The 19,073-nt window shown below is 39.3% G+C and overlaps 1 protein-coding gene across 1 annotated transcript in view; it reads left to right on the top strand.

The window, feature by feature from the left end:
- LOC107664509 (protein spinster homolog 2-like) overlaps positions 1-19,073 on the top strand; it is a 42,275-nt gene that overhangs the window by 573 nt on the left and 22,629 nt on the right. The gene's annotated exons all lie outside the window — the stretch shown is intronic.

The following is a 19,073-nucleotide window of genomic DNA, read 5'->3' as shown; positions in this document are numbered from 1 at the left end:
TCAAAACACTGACCAGGAAAATCACAGTTTAAACATTAGCATAAGTCAAGTGATCATTTGTGTATCTCGCGGCGCGGGTTAAAGACGGTCTTATTCTGTGTGATTTAATCAAACCATCCGGATTGAGAGAGGTAACCCCGTTGTGCTAACATGATATTGATTGGCTACTATTGTGAGTGATTTTAGGTCAATCTAATCTGATCCTCTGCCTGCCAAATGAGTGAAAACCCAAACCCTCATGACAAGTGGTCCCATGTATAATTGTATGTCTATTATAAGCCCTTTTCAAATCAGTATCCACGTTACACATTAGGCTCCTGTAAACAATTATTAATGGCAATGTGCCCATACAAGCAGCTCCACACAATAATTACGTATTAAGTTCATTAGTAGGCTATTGTGTGTAAATATACAACGAGACTCAAAATCACGTTACGCATTTATCAACCCATCTGATCAATGTAAATGTAATGGACATTGTGTCCAAATGTAATACGTTTACACATACCTACATAAAAATACACAGACCTCAGTTAAAGCAGTAGCGATATACTCGAGGACATTACAGTACAATGCAGGGGCGTAGCCATCATTTCAGAAGTGAGGGGGACAGAAATATCAAGTTAGCACTGCATTGTTCATATACTTTATTTATTACCTGGAGATGACTTGACAAACACAAATAAACCATATTGTCGCAATCGTATGTTTAAAGTCTTCATGTTTCCAAACGTTTCTGTTTTTCTGAAAACTGTTTTCATACAGCGATAGCTGGACGCTTTTGTCCATATTAGGAATTTCCTCATACGACTTTCTGCGAGAGCGCCTCCGGCTTCGAGTATGAATGAAACATACACTGCATGAGTGTTTAGCGCTCCGCGATGTTCATCTCGCCTTATTCTGGGTCCGAATAAAACATCAGATCATGCACAGACTATCCTGTCTCTTTGAATTGAAATCTATATTTATTCACACGGGCTCTTGAAAACCTCTATGCGAACACACTTGCCCGAAAAAGTGCGGGGGATGAATTTACGTGATATTAAAAGTGGGGGGGGGGACACGTCCCCCGCGTCCCCCGCGTAATCTACGCCCCTGGTACAATGTAATTTAGAGCAAAATTCTCGAGGGACAAATTTTATATCTGTGGTTTTATAAATAGAAACCTCAGTAGCGCTCCACACAAGATGCCCTTGGTATCAGGAATCAAGTTATTCTGGAATAACGGCAGAGCGCAGCCGCGGTCTGTCATGTTTCCATAGAAACTAGAACAGATTTAATCTACTAGTTTTTATGTTGTGTCAAATTTAGCTTCCCTCAAAAAGTGCGGATTAATTCGTTTACTGAATGGGTACTCGGTGATCCGAGGGGACCTGTCAGCTGACATTCGCTCCAGCACACTCTGAGAGGGGTAATTTTCATGAATAACTAATGATAAGCAATTAGAGATTTGGAACCAGGCAAGAGTGCACTATTAGCTAGGGATTTTTGAAACGCGGGATTTAGGATAACCGTCAATACCAGATAGCCTACTGCTCTTAATCCATTTCCTTCAGCTTTACTTGTAATAAATAGGCTGTATAACTTTGTGTGTGTTTCTTGACAAAATAACCACATTGTAGTTTCCTTAAATTGCATCCTGAGACATAAAAACCATGTATTTGCAATTATTTGGCGGAGCTTGTAAATTAAAAACGGGCAGTGTTGTTTTTATTTTTATTAATTAATTAATTTGCAGAAGAAGAAAAAAAACATTATTTTCACATTATGATGATTGCATAAATGAAATGGAAATGTTCGCAGTGCCTGTTCTGTTCTTGCGCGCTGAACAGCGTGTTCCCTCTAGCGCGCGCTTCACAGACACTTTTGACAGCACAAGATGCTTGAATGGCGCGCCGCTGCAGCAGTTTTTTATTTTTATTTTTTGTAACGGGGGGCTGTAGTTATTCAGCAAAGCCTGGGATGCATCAAAATATATAAATGCAGGATCCCTTTAAATATGCAAAGGTGCGTTACTTTGCCAGATGGTAGCGTGTAGCATCACGCAGGCGAACAATTTAAGATGTCAGTCAATAATTCATGGAGGGAAATTTGCGAGGACTTGAAAGTAGAAAATTAGCAAAGGCAACGTTATCGCCCCGTGGCGGTTTCTAGCGCTGGACACTACAGGGTTCAGCAGCATTACATAAGTCAACCTAGCTGTGATAACATTATGAAAAAGATGTGTTTACGTGGGCTATCTTATCTAATCCTGCCATCTCTAAAATCAATCCCTTTTCCGGAATAGACAGATTTATCATCCTCTTTCATAGATAAAAGTATCAATGTAAGCTAAATTTATACTCAAGTGAGGTAACAGATAGGCTACACGCATTTGTCTATAAAAAGGAAGATCCTTATCATGTTGTACAACTGCTCATTTGAAACATACACAGCTATTCAACCTCTTGGCTTCTAAACAAGGAGTTATATCTGAACAGCTGAGATGAATGTAGAGAGTGAAATGGAGAATATATACGTGTGAGATGATGACTGCAGGGAGATTGCAGCAAATCGGTCAGTTCTCAAGAGAAGGAGTTGTGTAAGTGTATATGTTTGTTAGTGAATGTTGCAGCAGCAAACTGCATGTTGTTGAGTGTAGCATCTCTTGAAGACCTTAGTTCCTGATTGATCATGCGTTATGGGATGTGTATATGAGGATTAAGCCCCCTTCTTGAGTCAAGAGGAAGAGGGTAGTAGAGCTGACGCAGCCATCCTGCAGTGGTGACGACCACTCTTTAGTATGAGAGAGAGAGCGAGAGAGAATGATCCACATGGCTGCTGAGACAGAAGTGGTTGTCCTGCTGTTCAGTCATTTGTACTGCAGTCAATCTGACACAGGCATCATATTAATGACTTTCAGCAGTGGCTTGTTTGTGGGTTTGTTTGTCTGAGTGTGCATCAATGGTATGGTTCACCCCAAAACATAAATTCTGCATGACTTCTTATTTCTTATTTAAAACAAAAGAAGATGTTTTTTTCATACATTGAAAGTCAGTGGAGGTCAGTGTTGTTTGGGCTTTCAAAAAATCTAAAAATAGAAAGTTCTACAGGTTTGCAATTACATGAGAATGATTAAAAGATGACAGTTTTTTGTTATTGGGCAAACTTTTTCTTTAGAGCTAAAAGAGAGGTTAATCATCTAGATGTAATTCCTGAAGATTGATGTTTCAAAATTTGCAGCGATGTAGTACAAAAATGGTAAAATGAATTGTGCCCACTTAAAGGGATAGTTCACCCAAAAATGACAATTCTGTCATTAATTACTCACCCTCATTACGTTCCAAACCTGAAAAACCATCGTTCATCTTTGGAACACAAATTAAGATATTTTTGATGCATTCCGAGAGCTCTCTAACCCTCCCATACACAGCAAGGATCCTAACACGATCAAGGCTCAGAAACGTAGCAAGGAGATCGTTAAAATAATCCATGTGACATCAGTGATTCAACTGTTATGTTATAAAGCTACGAGAATACTTTTGGTGCGCAAAGAAAACAAAAATAATGATTTTATTCAACAATTCATCTCCTCTGCGTCACCCTATAGCGCCATTTTGGAGAGTACCACATACGTAAACAACATATGCAATGTATATATGCGGATACATTGTTTACGCTTTGATCTGAACGTAAACAACATATCTGCATACATTGCATATGTTGTTTACGTATGTGATACGATCCAAAATGGCGCTATAGGGTGACGCAGAGGAGATGAATTAATTCCGATTTCTGAGCCTTGATCGTGTTAATTACATTGCTGTCTATGGGAGGTTCAGAGAGCTTTTGGAATGCATCAAAAATATCTTAATTTGTGTTCCGAAGATGAACGAAGGTCTTACGGGTTTGGAACGACATGAGGGTGAGTAATGACAGAATTTTCATTTTTGGGTGAGCTAAGTTTTAGTGCACTTGAGGTTATGAACTCACACACAAACAAAATAAAATCAAATGTGCATGAATTCATTGCTTTTAACACCAAACAATTTTGCATTACATTCTCAGTTAGTGTCTTATAATTAATGCAGTTCCAAGGACTGAAATTGGGTCTAATAAATACTGACACTGTGAAAATGCTTCATTTGAGTTTTCCTGCTGTTTAAGTCATATTCATTTACTGCTAGTTTCACTTTTTACAAGCAGTTCTAGGCTGTGGTTGTTTTGGAATCTTACAGCATCAACCAAAGTCTCTCATCACTGTTAGCCAGAACCAAATGTTAATTCTCAAAAAAGAAGGGGAAAAAGCAGTGTGTCATTTTAGCCTTGTCAGTCTTGCGTTTAATTGATTGATATGTGTGTGTGAAAGGGAACAGCAAAGCTCTAATTTGGCTGTTTTCTCCACCTAAACAAAACTAGTGGGTGTGCAGTTTTTATAGCAGAGGAGAGACAACCAATCCCTCACGAGGAACCGCATAACAGAATGAATCACAGAGGAAGAAAACCATTCTATGTGCTGATTTTGTAGCCAAAAACTTTTGCGTATTACCTGACACAGGGTGTTTGGGTGTACTAAGGATGTAATATGGTCACTATAGACTCTTGTTGTGTGTTTTCGGTGGCTAGACTATCTGCTATAACTCATATCTGGCTAGTCAAAGTTATAGGAACGACTTGAGTTTATCCTTCTTTATGTTTAGCCCGAGGTGTATTTCTGCAACGCTAGGGCCGATTTGCCCACTTCTTTCACTCCCTGCTTGCCCATTATATTTGTCCACTATGTATATCTGTCTCTTTCTGTCTCCAACACAGCCTCCAGTGGGACAGAGAGATCAGATTGATGGGACTGAGGTTGTGAACTATTTAGTTTGATTAAATTTGTGGTTTGGCTGTGATGGCTCAGACCCAGGGAGGCTGGCTGGCAACAGTCTCTCCAGCAGACAGACTGAGCTCAACAACAGATTACAGTTAAGACAGGGATTAGGAGGCACGGGGAATACCACAGGGATGTACAGACGGAGGCCACTTAACATTATTTGATCTAAGATCCTCCATTTAGCCACCGGCCTGATGCCTGCTCTAATGAAGGCAGTTCGACTGGTAATCTGGACTATGAGGTGCTGCAGATACTGAAAGGTGCATCTTTTTTTTCCTAAAGGCATCTGAGGTATGAGGATGTTTAATCTCAAAAAAAGTGCTTAATTAAGTGTGACGGGTAATCCAGCAGCCAGAGGAGCTCCCTGAGGGAAAATGAGCATGTCTGCACATTCAGATACACAGGCTCATAGTTTATGAGACTACAGTATACTGTACGTTTTGCTGCATTGCTTTTCTGCACTAGATGGTCCAGTCTAGCTGGCTCAGCTCTAGTTCTGCCTGGACACACTCTTTGGCAGTCCCTTCTGTAAGACACACACTCTCTCTCTCTCTCTCTCTCTCTCTCTCTCTCTCTCTCTCTCTCTCTCGCACATTGTCATTTCCATTTGTGCCCCTTGTGGTGTGAATTGAAGGTGTGATAAGACCTATCAGCAACAAATCAGTGTGCTGTACTGAAGGAGGTCAGCAGCAGTAGCACGTAGCACATGCGCTGCACATACTGTATAGTAATGACACCAGCAAAAGTATTACATCATGTCAAAAGCTCCTATGTGTTTTTTTTATCACGCAAATTCACTGCACTGACCAACAGAAAGATGCTTGATTTGAAAGTGACTTCTGTGTGAGCTGTGCTTCTTACATCGCTATACTATTGACAATAGGCAATGGATGTTTTTTGGCCAAGAAATTTTGCTGGAATTTCTGTATGTAGATTAATACTGCATATCGCAGCAGTGTATTTTCAATACACTGACAACAAACTGGATTTCTGTATTGAAATTAAACGTTGAGGTTGGCTTAGTCACTTTAGGTTTGGCTGTCGTCTCTCTCCTCTACTCGCTTGTTTTACTATGCTCATATTAAAGGATTCTCAACAACAAAAGCATGAACGTAATGGAAAAACTCTCAGTTATTGAGTTTATAAGCTTGTCTCACTCTTCTGAAACCCTCATGCAAAACAAATGGCTTCCATTTCTCCTAAAGTTGATTCCCATATGCACTGTAATTGCTTCTCATAGAAGCAGTTATAGAGCTGTTGTGTTTACTACTGATGTCTTCCTCAAACCTGAAATATAAATCCATTAAAGTTAAAAGACAATTACAAGCTCTTAATGCTGGTGTTTACTGAAGAAGGCACAGAGTATTTAATATCCCCAATAACAGTGCAGTACAATATACATTAGTGTTTGGAGCAGTTTAATGCTCAGGGTGTTTGCTTTTATTTAAACAAATTTTGACCTAAAGTTCTCCCATATTAAGATCTCTTCTTGATATGTGTGTGTGTGTTTATAGGGTTGTATTTAGCTGATGTATGTGCTGCCTGTGATAGGAGTGGTTGGAATTAGAGGGTACCTCTTCCTCGTTTCGACACGGTGCTTTTCATGTGGTCACAGCATCCATTACACAAGCAGGAAAAGCCATTACTATGACAGCCGCTACTTCCCTGAAGACATCTTGGCTTCTTAAGCCTGACCTAACCCTAGAAGTTAGGCAAGAAAGTGAGTGAAAAGAGCTTCCAGTCTTCCTGAATTGTTTATTTTCATTCATCTGCCTCAGCTGTTTTCTTATGAAGAGCACACAACCATGACTGCCTTTCTGACCTCAACAATAAGGTCAGTGTATAAATATATATAGACACGAGTGGCGTTCAGCGGTACAAATTCTCATCTCGCTCTGGAGCAGCCTGACGACTCTCAAAATAATCACTGACACAATCAAGTCCGCTAACAGCTTCTGAGAACCGGGATGCGATTTTCCCAGTTTATTTATTAACGGGCTTGTCTTTCATTTGGCCCATGTGATGTTCATTTAATGTAGCGTGGATGACCCAAACAAGGAACTGTGTTTGTTATGTTTTTCCACCAGACGTGCTTGTTTAAAATGGCACTGACCCTGTTAATATAATTGGTGGCTTGCTTTTAGCTTATTGCGTGTCCAAACAGATGTGTAGTATGTGTGGGTGTTTATCTGTTTAAAGAAGGGGATTTGCCATGATTCTCAGCCTCAACGTGTCTTTTTGATGGAGTGTGTGTCTAAGGGATTAAGGGCGGAGGGTTTGACAGACAGCTGTACAGGAGGGTGAAGGAAGAGGGGGGAGGGGTGCCTGAGGGGGGAGCGCACCTGTGGGATTTGAAGTCTCAGGTATGTCACTGTGTATTAGACCAGGACTGTTCAGAAATGTATGATTTCGAGACTGGGAGACAACCTTTAGGCCTGACCTCTGATCCCATGTGGCTACAATAAACGGGCAGAAACGTAACTACTTATTTTGTTATTTTGTAGTCTTAAAAAAATGAATACTTCAGTTCAGCAAGGATGCATCAAATTAATCAGAAGTGCTGTTTATTTGAACTCATTTTTCATCAAAGAATCTGAACAAAAATATATATATCATGGTTTCCATAAAATATTAAGCAGCAAAATAATAATAATAATAAAAAATAGTTTTCTTGAGCTCCAAATCAGCATATTCGATTTTTTTCTGAAGGGCTGGCTGCTGAAAAATTTAGCTTTGCCATTTACAGAAATAAATGTTATTTTTTAATATATATTCAAATATAAAACATATAATCAAATATTAACTTCTAATACTATTTTACAATATTACCGACTTTACTGTAAACCTTTCAAAAGTAGTGTAATGTCCCACCTAATCTAATTTTTATGAAAATATAGTAATTTTCAGATTAGCGAATATTTTTACTGTTGAATTTCTCATTCATTTTCCATTTTTTGTACTCCATATATTTACATGCAGAGAGGGACAAACTCAGTGACCTTGATTTCAGTGTTTCCGGATGCAACGTAACAGTGGCTAAATCATCCTGAAAGCATAGCAAATCCTCACTGGTGCTACAGATACCGGAATCTCTAATTATGCTTGACCTGAAATCATATTTGAGTAGTTATTCCAGTTTTATGAGGGTGGATAATATTTATAGATAAGGCTGATGATCTGTTCTGTTTTTAGATAAGACTTCTGTGTAAATATTGACCAAATCAAATCAAAAGAAGGGTCAGTAGGGTAAACTACTCTACTAAAGCTCAGCTTTGTCCCTAAAGTAAGCCTTCAGAAGCACTCGACATTGCCAGGACAAATATTTAAACTGGACTTTACTGCATGTCTGTATTTACAGAGTCTTATTGAGGAGGAAAATATGTCATCTTTCCCACTATACAATTGTGAACGAGTAAATAATCAGCCACTGGTATTATGTAACTTGTTATTTCCCAGATTTGTAGCCTAAGCATGTGTATGTGTGACTACACAGTGTAACACAATGTCAGTCTCTGTAGGTAAATAGGATCAGACCTCTGTCTGTTTTGTGAAATACAGTATCTATTTATGAAGGGGCCTACCGAAATATCATCTCATCAAGTCAGTGTTTGCCTGTTGTGTTTTCTGTGTCACTGAATGCCATCATTTTATACGTGAGAACACTTGGTTTTGTTTGTCACCCCGACACGTTACATGTCAGAAACACTTTCGCCTCAGTGGGAAATCTAGCTCTGTTGTTTCAGTGTGTGTGAAGAGTAGACGTCCAGGGTTTAAAGGCTCAGGTGTGCACAGAGGAACAGGCTGTGCTTTCTCAAAACCTTAGGTTGGACAGTCACATGTCAATGTCCTACCCTGCACATTTAAATTCCAGTGATTCTTTAACTAGACTCATTCATTTCTCAGAGCCATTCATTTACCAGTTCTAAAAAAAATAACCCCTTGCATACTATAGAGACAAGTATGCCTTTATGTATGCTGCTCAGTACGCAGGGACAGACTGGCCATAGGGAGCACTGGGACTTTTCCTGGTGGCCTGGTTGACTTGTGGGCCTCTTGAAACCAAATTTGCACTACTGTTTTCATTTTAAATAAATAAATAGTTTTATTCAGCGAGGAATTTTAAAGAGCTTTAAATTGATCAAAAGGGACAGTAAAACATTTATAATGCTATAAAAGATTTCTACTTCAAATAAATGATGTTCTATTCATCAAAGAATCCTGAAAAAAGTATCACAGTTTCCACAAACATATTAAGCAGCACAACTGGAGACTGGAGTAGTGGCTGCTGAAAATTCAACTTTGCCATCACAGGAATAAATGACATTTTAAAATGTATTTAACAAAGAGAATTTTAAATTGCAGGATTAGTCAGGATAACTCGCTGCTGTGCCTCAGCCACTTTATTCATAAACATAGAGTGAAAATATATATGCTATATATGAACTACATAATACAGCAGGTTAAAGTTTGTGTTAGATTGACATAAGTCTGTTTTTAGGCACAGTCCATCCCTGCTATATGACAAATACTTAAAGACAAATACTTTTTTTTAAGAAGTTTCCTTTAAGGATTAATTTGGTATTCGTACCAGGTAAGCCACAATAGTTTGAGTTATTTGGCCACACCAGAACATAATAATTACCTAGAACTAACGCCTAAAATACCTGCGTGTGTGTGTGTGTGTGAGGTGTGCGTCTCCACCTCACTGATGTGGAATGTGGAGGTAGAGCTGGAATTCCAGTGATGCGGTTGTTTTGTTTTCCCACAGTTGCTTTACCTCTGATCTATGGTTACAGTCACCAGCCCACGCTACAGAAAGGTGCTTAACAATACGAAATCATTACAAAACATCTACATTTACACAGCCAAACACGCTTCTTTATGACTCTTATAATCTCACACCCTCTTTCCTTCTTGAAGGTTTCTCTTGGGTTTCTATGGCGGAACATTTTGGTGGGCCTTCAGGATAAAATACAAATCTAAGACATACTGTCTCTCTCGAGAGTGTCTTGCACTGTTCTGCATTAAACTAGACCAGGAAGAAATTAGATTTATCTCTAATTCATGAAGGAGAAAGTGAGATGGATCACTGCGCTGGAGAGTCTCAGCTGTTCTCAATGAGAGTGGATGAAAATAGTGCTTTGCATAGCTAGAAAATAGATGTAATAAAAGACACTGGGACAGATAAAAATGTGTGATTGTGTGGGTGTGTGTCTGTGCATTGATTGGATAGAATAGAGGTTTATGGGGCTACAGTCAATTACTCAGACTACAGTGTCCCTTGAATACATGCCACATGTGGTTCTCCTGTAGATATTGATTTCAGGCAACCCAGTTCTGGCGCTTACTTTGCGTTCATCACAGGGCTATGCTACATTCAGAATTGAACTGAGAATGCCTTTTGATTTCGAGTTTGAAGTAAATGGATTCTATGCACACAGACTACGTCTTTCCACTAAAGGATCAGTGCTTTGTGAGCTTCAGGTATAGTATTCTCCCATAGCATAGTAGTAAACCCTTTCTTTCATATTTTGACTGTTCATTTGTCCATTTGAATTCACGGAACAGTTAGACAGACAGACCTGCATTAAATTTCTTTGAATTGCAATTCCTTAGATCCCATTTCCTGTCATTCTGTGGGATATGACATACACTAGGAATTAATGTTGCACTAGGTGTCTCACTATAGGAGTCTATTGAGAGATCAAACAGCAGAGCCTGTCCACGCTGAGTCAAGAGGGATTGATGACAACTTTCCTGTCATATAGCACTTTATAGTTATTACTGTCCTCTGTAGGGTTCTCTGGGGTTTTGCTTTATCTTCTCTGAACCAGCTTTTGACCCTTTTAAGTATTAAGTTGAATAAAGAATTCTTAGTAGCAAGAAGTCATATATTTTTTTAAAGTATAGCTATAAATGACCTGTACAGCATAAGTCAAAGAGAAAGCCGTGAAACATTTATGTGTGTAGTTTTCACTCAATTGGTTATCATAACTGACTGGCCTAAACTGACTGAAAAAGTGTTTTTTCTCCACACACATTTCTCCTACTTCCATCACCTTCAGCTGTCAGTTGTCTAAAGCTCATGGCCACTCACACAGAGCAGTATGGCTAGAGTCTAATGCTAAATTGAGCTTGAAAGACCAGCTCTCAACATAGGCTTTTTCAGCCCTAAGTGTGCTGAAATGCCTCGTCCAATTTAGTGCTTTCCTTTTTCCCCTCTTCCACTTTTCCCTCCAGTTTTCAGTCTCGTGACACCTCTTGACTCTCTTCTCTCTGTTTGTTGCTCAACACTGTCAATTACTGCGTTGAGAATAGCTTGGCTTCGTTTGAAGCTTCATTGATTAAGCTCCTCTCCTTAGACATTTTCTGATTCAAAGAGCTTCACAGATGTTAAGCCCAAAGATTGTATTTTAGTATTCAAGCACTGTCCTTTGCTACTTTCAGGTAATTCCTGAACACTTTGAGGTAGTATTTTAAGTTTTTAAAGTTTTTAAATTTTAAGTCCAAATTATTATTCTATAATGACACGATTAATGCGCAATAAAAATAATGTAAAGAAAAGAAATTCAATTTACCATCTCAACATGTTTGTCAGAGGGATATGGGCTAATTAATGATGCTTCAGTGTAGGTTTACACTTCGAATGAGAATGGCAGTAATTAAGAAAGATAATCAAGCATTTCAGCACTTTTATTCAGGACTAATTATTATTCACGGAATCGGGCACTGTTGACGCCCCCCCTGGGTGAGACCCACCCCACTCCTACACAGCTCTTACAGAACAAAGAGAAGAAAAGGGGAATAAGCAAAGAGGCATAGTGAGCGACAAAAGCCAAATCAAATCTCATTACAGGCAAAAAACAAAAAGCCCTTACAATTACAGTAATCCCTTTCGGTGTCATGTAAAAAAATAAAAACAAAGCATCAGGATTAGGCTACAAATGAAGCACGTCTAATGTCAGTCAGCAAAACGTTAAAACAGTTAATGGCTCGACACCATCAGAAGATGTTTAAATTGTTGGTCCAAATGGTTGGTCATGAGATTAGTATTAAGGTAGTATGTACACTAACAGGCAGATGTTAAGGATCCCAAAACCAAACTTGTAAGTTTTTCTTACCCACACCTTTGAATAGTAGTATATGCTAGTGTACTGCAAAATTTTACAGTGTGTCCACTTAATATACTTGCAAACAACTAGCAAGCTGCAAATAATGTTCATGGCTGTAACTAAAGCAAAAATGGCTATACAAAATGAACCAGCCCTTTAACATATTTAATCTCACCCAAATCTGAAAATACATCAACACAGAAAAGAAAACTGCTTATCAAATGATTTTATGCAGTCTTTAGCATCAGAATCTGAGGGAAGGAAAGGTAATTGAAGCTTCTGCTTGGCAGTTAACATTAGCACATAACCAACAGAATGCTATCAGAACAGGCTGATAGTAAGGGCAGCCGTAATTGCACTCCAGTGTCTGTCAGCTGCTTTCTCTCCTGCTAAATTGCTCAGTGTAGTCAGGAGCTCATTTAATGAAACGAGCTGCTCATTTAGAGCCTCTGTGTGTAATATCCACTATATAAATGTATATAGTGAGCATTACTGCCAATGTTTACTGTTGCTAAACATTTATACTCATGCATCTCAGTGTCTGTGCATGTTTAATCTAGAAAACCCCTCTCTGTTTCTGTATATAAGGAGTAAGTATACTGATATGTCTATAACCATACATTTACTGACCATACCTACTCCTGATGTTGAGGGGAAACCAGGCAGCCTGGGGATTTTTCTGCGCTCCAGTGCATTCTGACCACTGCACAGCTATACGTCTGACACATTGGCTTACACTCCAGTAGTGATGTATTCGATACATCGATAGGACGATGTATCGTCACAGAGATTTGACGATACGAGTATCGATACAGCTGTCCCAGTATCGATATTGTGGCACGTGTGCAGCAGTGGACCGCGCTTAATTTGAATACAAGAACAACGTTTAAAACGGAGTAGAAAAGTGCAAGGTTTCTAAAAAATAATGAATAGAGCATAATATATAGGCTACAACAATGTTTAATCTGGCCGCAGAGGAACATAACCGGGGTTGCCTGATATAAAGAGACGTAATCCCCAAAACAGAGTTTCCCACTTGCAATATGGAAACATCTGCTAAGTGTGCTACTTATCTTTGTCAACCTGGCAACCATGTGCACGCGCTCTCTCTCCACTGTGGATAAATGCGCTTGCTTTCTGAAAACACTGGTTAGCTTGCAGTTTAGCGATCTCCACTTCAATATTCTATTCTCAGAAAAGTGTAATTCATCAAGTGTTCATTTATGAGAGAGAGAGAGAGAGGCTGTGTATGTATGAATTACCACCGTTTTGCCGCGTTTCTCTATTAACAGTGAAGCTGTGGCTTTAATTCCTTTAGAAACAATGATGTTACCAGCTCCTTGTTGAGAAAGTTAATGTAGCTCTTGAGCGATTAATCCATTTAGTTGATAAACTTGCGGGGCAGCGCTAAAACGTTTGTTCTTGAATGTCTGAGTGCGGCCGCAACGTGATCTGACTGAGCATGTGTGTGCGTTAGATACAGTGAAGACAGCGCGTTAGTTTAGAACTCTTCTAATTTTTAGTTTTTTTAAACGTAGAGAGTGTGTTAATTTGTGCAATGATAACCTACCAGCAATGTAAATATGATTTTTTTATATATTAGAATGAGTACATTATAATATTAGTTTATTAGAATGAGTACATTATTATTTATGGGCTTAAAAACAAGATGCAAACAATCAGAATATTGTACCTGGTGGGGAGTGCCCAATGTAAACATGAAACATGCCATAACCTATATTGTACTGTGGTACAGTTATGGAGGCCCTTCATAATGCAGAGGTCAACTGCCTGCTCTGCCAATAGTTAGAAATGGCATGCAGTGTTTAATAAACAGCTGTTTTACTAAACTCTTCTGAGGTGAAATTCAGTCCAGTATCGTGATATGTATCGTATCGTGGCATCTGTATCATGATATGTATCGTATCGTGACTTTGCTGGTGATACACAGCCCTACACTCCAGAGGATAATTCTCTTATGAATTATTAATGCACATATACTATATGCTGTTTCTGCATAGCACCTCTGCAGGAGAAAACCTCTCCCTCTTTTTTTCTTTTTATGTAATATTTAAAAGCATGTGATGTGGTCTAAACTAGACTGACTGAAGAAGCCTCGCAGTGCACAGCTTATTTACACTCTCCAGGCAAGTATTTTGGTATAAAGGAAATACTACTGAATATATTTTCTCTGCATTTGTGATTTAATATTCATAAATTGTAAAATTTTTGCTGTTGTGCACACACTTTAAAATTAGTCTCAAATCAGCAGTGCAGCGTACAAAGCAGTACAACGACAAGCAGCGCTGGCAGCCCGCCTGAGGGTGAGGCAGTAATGAGGAACTACTGGTATAAAATGGTAAGGGAATTCCAAAACACCCACACCCGCAAACGCCTGCTAAAACACCCCCCCTCCTCTGACATCTGCATTGTGTTTATTTGGACTGTGTGGTGGTTAAAGGCTGAGTGGAAAAAGCATCCATCGTTTGCGGGATATGTATGGACCGTCGGTCAGGAGCTTGCCGAGAACAGACAAGCATAGTTGTGGTCAGCTCTTACCCTGCCTCTGCACTCTCGTAGGTTTGGCTCAGCGCAAGAGAGCAGAAATTTTGCAGAGAAGCTGGGAAGGGTTAACATGGGAACAGTGTTTTCACCGCTTTCGCACATATGTAACTTCTGTCGAGGTGTTGTTATATCAATCCCTGTGACACTTTTGAGAAGGATCACCCTTAGGCTGATGAGAGAAGTAGAGAAGCAGGGGATGGGAAAGGAGGAAAAGAAAATAGGAGGAAGAGAGCTTCAGGATGTGTCAGCAGCAGTATAGTGTACCAGTGGTTTGGTAGAATGAAAAGAATGAGGGAGAGAACTTCATAACAGAGCAGAGAGGAAATTCTCTTACCGCAAAGAGTAGCATTACACAGGATATGGAAATGTACATTTGTACTGCAGTTTGACCTACCACACACACACAGGGGCAAATTCGAAACAGTTGTGCCACTTTTGAATACAGTACTGCAGCACAAAACCCTGCATCTTATTTACTAACCATCTGCATTCCAGGTTAACCAAGTGCTACTCGTTTTGAGATTTTTTTTCAGCACAAAAACGGCTCATTTTGTATGTAAACTAGTTACTGTATATTTATAGATTGAGCTTTTTTCCCCACATTGCACTAAACTTGCTGTTTCTTTAGTTAATCGGATGCTAAAACAACACACACAAATGCAAAGAACGCTGTCAGAGGGTGCGATCATTTTGAAACAGTTGCCACGTTTGCATTCAGTACTGCAGTGCAAAACCTTGCGACTTGCTTACTAACCACCTACAATCTGTTAAGTTAGCGTTGCAATGAGTAATTAAAATATAAATACAAAAGAAAATTTTCTTTAAAAAAATTTTTTATAATGGAAATATGCCTCATTATGTATGTACGGTAGTTTTATTATAGATTCCACTTTATTTACAAAACTATTTGTCTGCTGCAAATAGCATTGCATAAAATTTTATTTTATTTCAAAAGATACTTATGTACATTTCTACTGACCATGGCAGCAGCAGTTTATCAAATAGTGGGGAAGAGAACATGCATTGTGCATTGAATGTAATTATTTGCATTGTTTCTAAATTTAATCGGGTGCTAACACAACACACACAGCACATGCAAACGGCGCTATCAGCTGGTGCAATTTATTTGAAAATTGCATGCAGCACTACAGTGCAAACTTATTTACTAATCATTATGCAATCCAGTTTACCTAGATACTAAATGCTGCTGAAACGTTCTGTTTGCATTCTTTTTAGCACAAATATGGCTTTCAGTTTATACATTTTATCAGCTTATGCATTTCCTCAAAGCCATGACCTTGGCTTTGCTAGCGCCATGCTTTACTGTTTGAGCTAAAGGAATACATACAATTATGTCTGTCTTACTACAGATTGTGTATTATTTACTAAAACTCACTGTGTGTCTGGTTTGTACTAAACTGAATTTCATTTAAGAGGTATTTGTGTACATTTATGTTGATCATGGCACCGTTTATTTATCAAATGATGATCAAATAATGCGGAGAGCACTATAACAAAGCTATTTTAGACTTTTGGATTGTAGAGGTGAAGCGTGCTAATGAACAACACTACAGCAGATGCAATTCATTCTCAGTAAAATCCCCTCACAGAGTTCTGACTATATCAAGCTTTGCTTTTCTCCCAGTTGCCTTTCCTCTCACCTCTCCTCGTCTTCTCAGTTACAGTATATAGGGCGGCCAGCCTCTGTTGCTATGCCTTTATCCTAACCTACTTCTCCCAGCCCTGAAATAGCACCGGGGGTTGCTCAGGTCTATCATCTTTCTTTTGGGGATTGCAAAATGAGGTCTGTCCTATCACTCAATGATCCTCGTTTTCGTTCTCTCTCCCCAGACGACTAGACAGTCCTCTGGGTCTATGCTGTGACGTGTGTGTTTACAAAAATGAGAACAGGGTGTTGTATGCATTAATGCAGTATTCCCACCTTAATGAGCTTTTGAGTCTGGATTCTAAGAAAAATGTTTGCCATTGTTTAAGCTTCTGACAGTTGAATAGGGGATGTTTACGTTTTAGGATTTGACCGTACTGGAATTTCAGCCGGTGAACCACTTCCTGTTTAAGTGAATGGATGGTTTTTACATGCAGACGGTTTCTCACACACAAAATATTTCGCTGATATAACATCAGTTCACCTTAAGAGTAGTTTAGTATATCAAAACTCAAACCTCTTGGCATTTCTTGGCATGGACGAGCTCATAGTCTTTAAGAAACACTCAACCCAAACAAGCACTTGAACTTACAGCCTGACCTCCTCTTATGAGGTCAGACAAATATGGGTCCAAACAATGTATGTCTAAGATAGCATCATGTCGTCTTGTGTAAATCAAATGCAGGAGGGCTGCTCCTCCAGCTTCCAGGATCCATTAAACAGCTTCACTCGAATGAACTCTCCTGAGATTTGAAATAGCACTAGACGCATTAACAGAACTGATTTGCTCATCCTGACCCTCTGAGCTTTTTCAAACATGCTATTGGTCAGTCCACTGGTCAATGTCCAATGGGTCTCCTGGGGACGGCACTATAGGGAAAGCGTTATATCAAAAAGCATCATTCAAATGCACTGCAACTTATATTAGCATATCGCCATTTCACTGCACCAATCAGCTGATAAGATGGACACCCACATGAACGGGTCAATGTTTCATTAGCATTTAGGATAATGAAACTAGTGTGCTAGAAAACAAAAGGCACTCTTTCTCACACCACAGTCTGTTTGTATTGCAGCTTAACTGTGTGATTTGTAAGCAAATGTTTATTTGAATCTAAATTAGTGGGTTTGATTTACTTTATTACTAATCCATGATTTCATTCATATTGTATGGAATGAGCATTAGGTTTTTTGCACGAATTATTTGTTAAGCTAGGGTTAAATAACAAAAATGACATCATAAAGTATGTTCATGTTTATATTAACTGTATATGTTTTCTCCCATGAAGGTTTTGTCAACCCCAATCCAAATATGCAAACATAACACGTCTTCCATAAGTACATTTATCTGTTATCAGGTAAAACAAGTTTATTTTAGATGATCAGATTCATTTATTTAGAAAACTGATTGCATCTCAGTCAACCTTATGTAGAGTTATGCTGTAATTTTACACTCTGTTCAATGGCTGTTGGTTCTTTTAGTCACTCAGTGTCGTGATGTGTTTTGTATGCAATAGATCAGTCACAACAGGAAGGGCAGCATTCTTTCGCCTTCAGTATCTGTTGCGGTTTCTTCATTTTGGTAAAGCAACTCTAAAATAGGCTGCGTGTAAGTGCAAAGCAGGTGACCGTATCAGCCAAACCTGAAAGATCTTTTCCTTGTAAGAATCAGATCAAGTTTTTGCTAATCAAGATAACTGCATATTTCTTCATTATTGCAGAGTTCCTTTTTACCACCCTGATCAGGCTGACTTGACCAATCGCCAGCTGACATTTTCCTCCTCTGTGTGTGTGTGTGTGTGTGTGCCCGTGCCGTGTTACTATGGCAACACCTCAGGGCTGGTGGCATCGAGGCGGACACTAGAAGGTCGATGATTCTGCTGGTGCCATTTGGGGCATTTGCATCACCTTGTGTGAGATTGCCCACATTGCCTACCGTTTTACAGTATGATGCAACATGTAGTCAGAGTGGCTGCACCTCAAATGCTTCATGACAGCTCTCTCTGAAAAGTTTCAAGGTGTTGCCATGTTTTCCTTAAACACTGTATCTTTATCAGAGAGCCAGAAGAGAAGATAGAGAGGGAAGAATTTAGGGCAAATCACATATGGACAGCATCGCCTGCCAAACACTGAACATAATTCACTAATATGATAGTTGCTCTCATGGTCTGGTGCTGTGCTGTGCACACACTGACCTACTAGTACCAGTCTCCTCCAGTTAAAAGTCCTTACTTTATCATGTTAAATAAGGACATACTAAATCAGATTGTTACATGGTTTGCATCAGTTTTGCCTGTGGGAGTTTTGGTGGGAAGCGCTTGGTGGTTGAGGTTGTGTCTTTGGCAGGCGTGAGGGTGGGCAGGTGCAGTCTCGGTTGAAAGAGGAGAAACGCAGCACTATCTGGCACAGGGATCCCCCTCCCAGTGGGAGGAGTGTGAGAGATGGAGGGATTGAGGGATGGGGGGCAACGGAGGAGTGTGACCAAGCTAATTAGTACACTGCCTCAGATTAGACTGATGGAAAAAGGGCGGGACCACCCGTTCCTGAGCATAGAGGAGGATTGTGGAAAGCCAACGCCCCGTATCTGCCCCATATCCAAATTAATATGTTTCGCTAGGAACTGAAATTAATGAAATCAAGTACTTCAAGTTTATCAGCAGCCTTTTAAATTGCAAGCCAGGAATTTATACTTCATAATTAGGGATGCACGGATATAAAAATAATTTATTTTAAATGCTGAAATTAAATTGAAGAATCTCAACATTACAATGTTAAGTATGAAGAATGGATGTTTAAGGTTTCCCCATCTTTTCTGTCAGACGAATGTCTTTGACCTAAAATATTTTACTTGAAGTACCCCCCCCCCCTGAAGTTT

Source organism: Sinocyclocheilus anshuiensis, unplaced genomic scaffold, assembly GCF_001515605.1.
Source record: "Sinocyclocheilus anshuiensis isolate Anshui unplaced genomic scaffold, SAMN03320099.WGS_v1.1 scaffold403, whole genome shotgun sequence".
NCBI lineage: Eukaryota > Metazoa > Chordata > Actinopteri > Cypriniformes > Cyprinidae > Sinocyclocheilus > Sinocyclocheilus anshuiensis.
The sequence above is the reverse complement of the archived record's forward strand: the minus strand, read 5'-3'. Positions and strand labels throughout refer to the sequence as shown.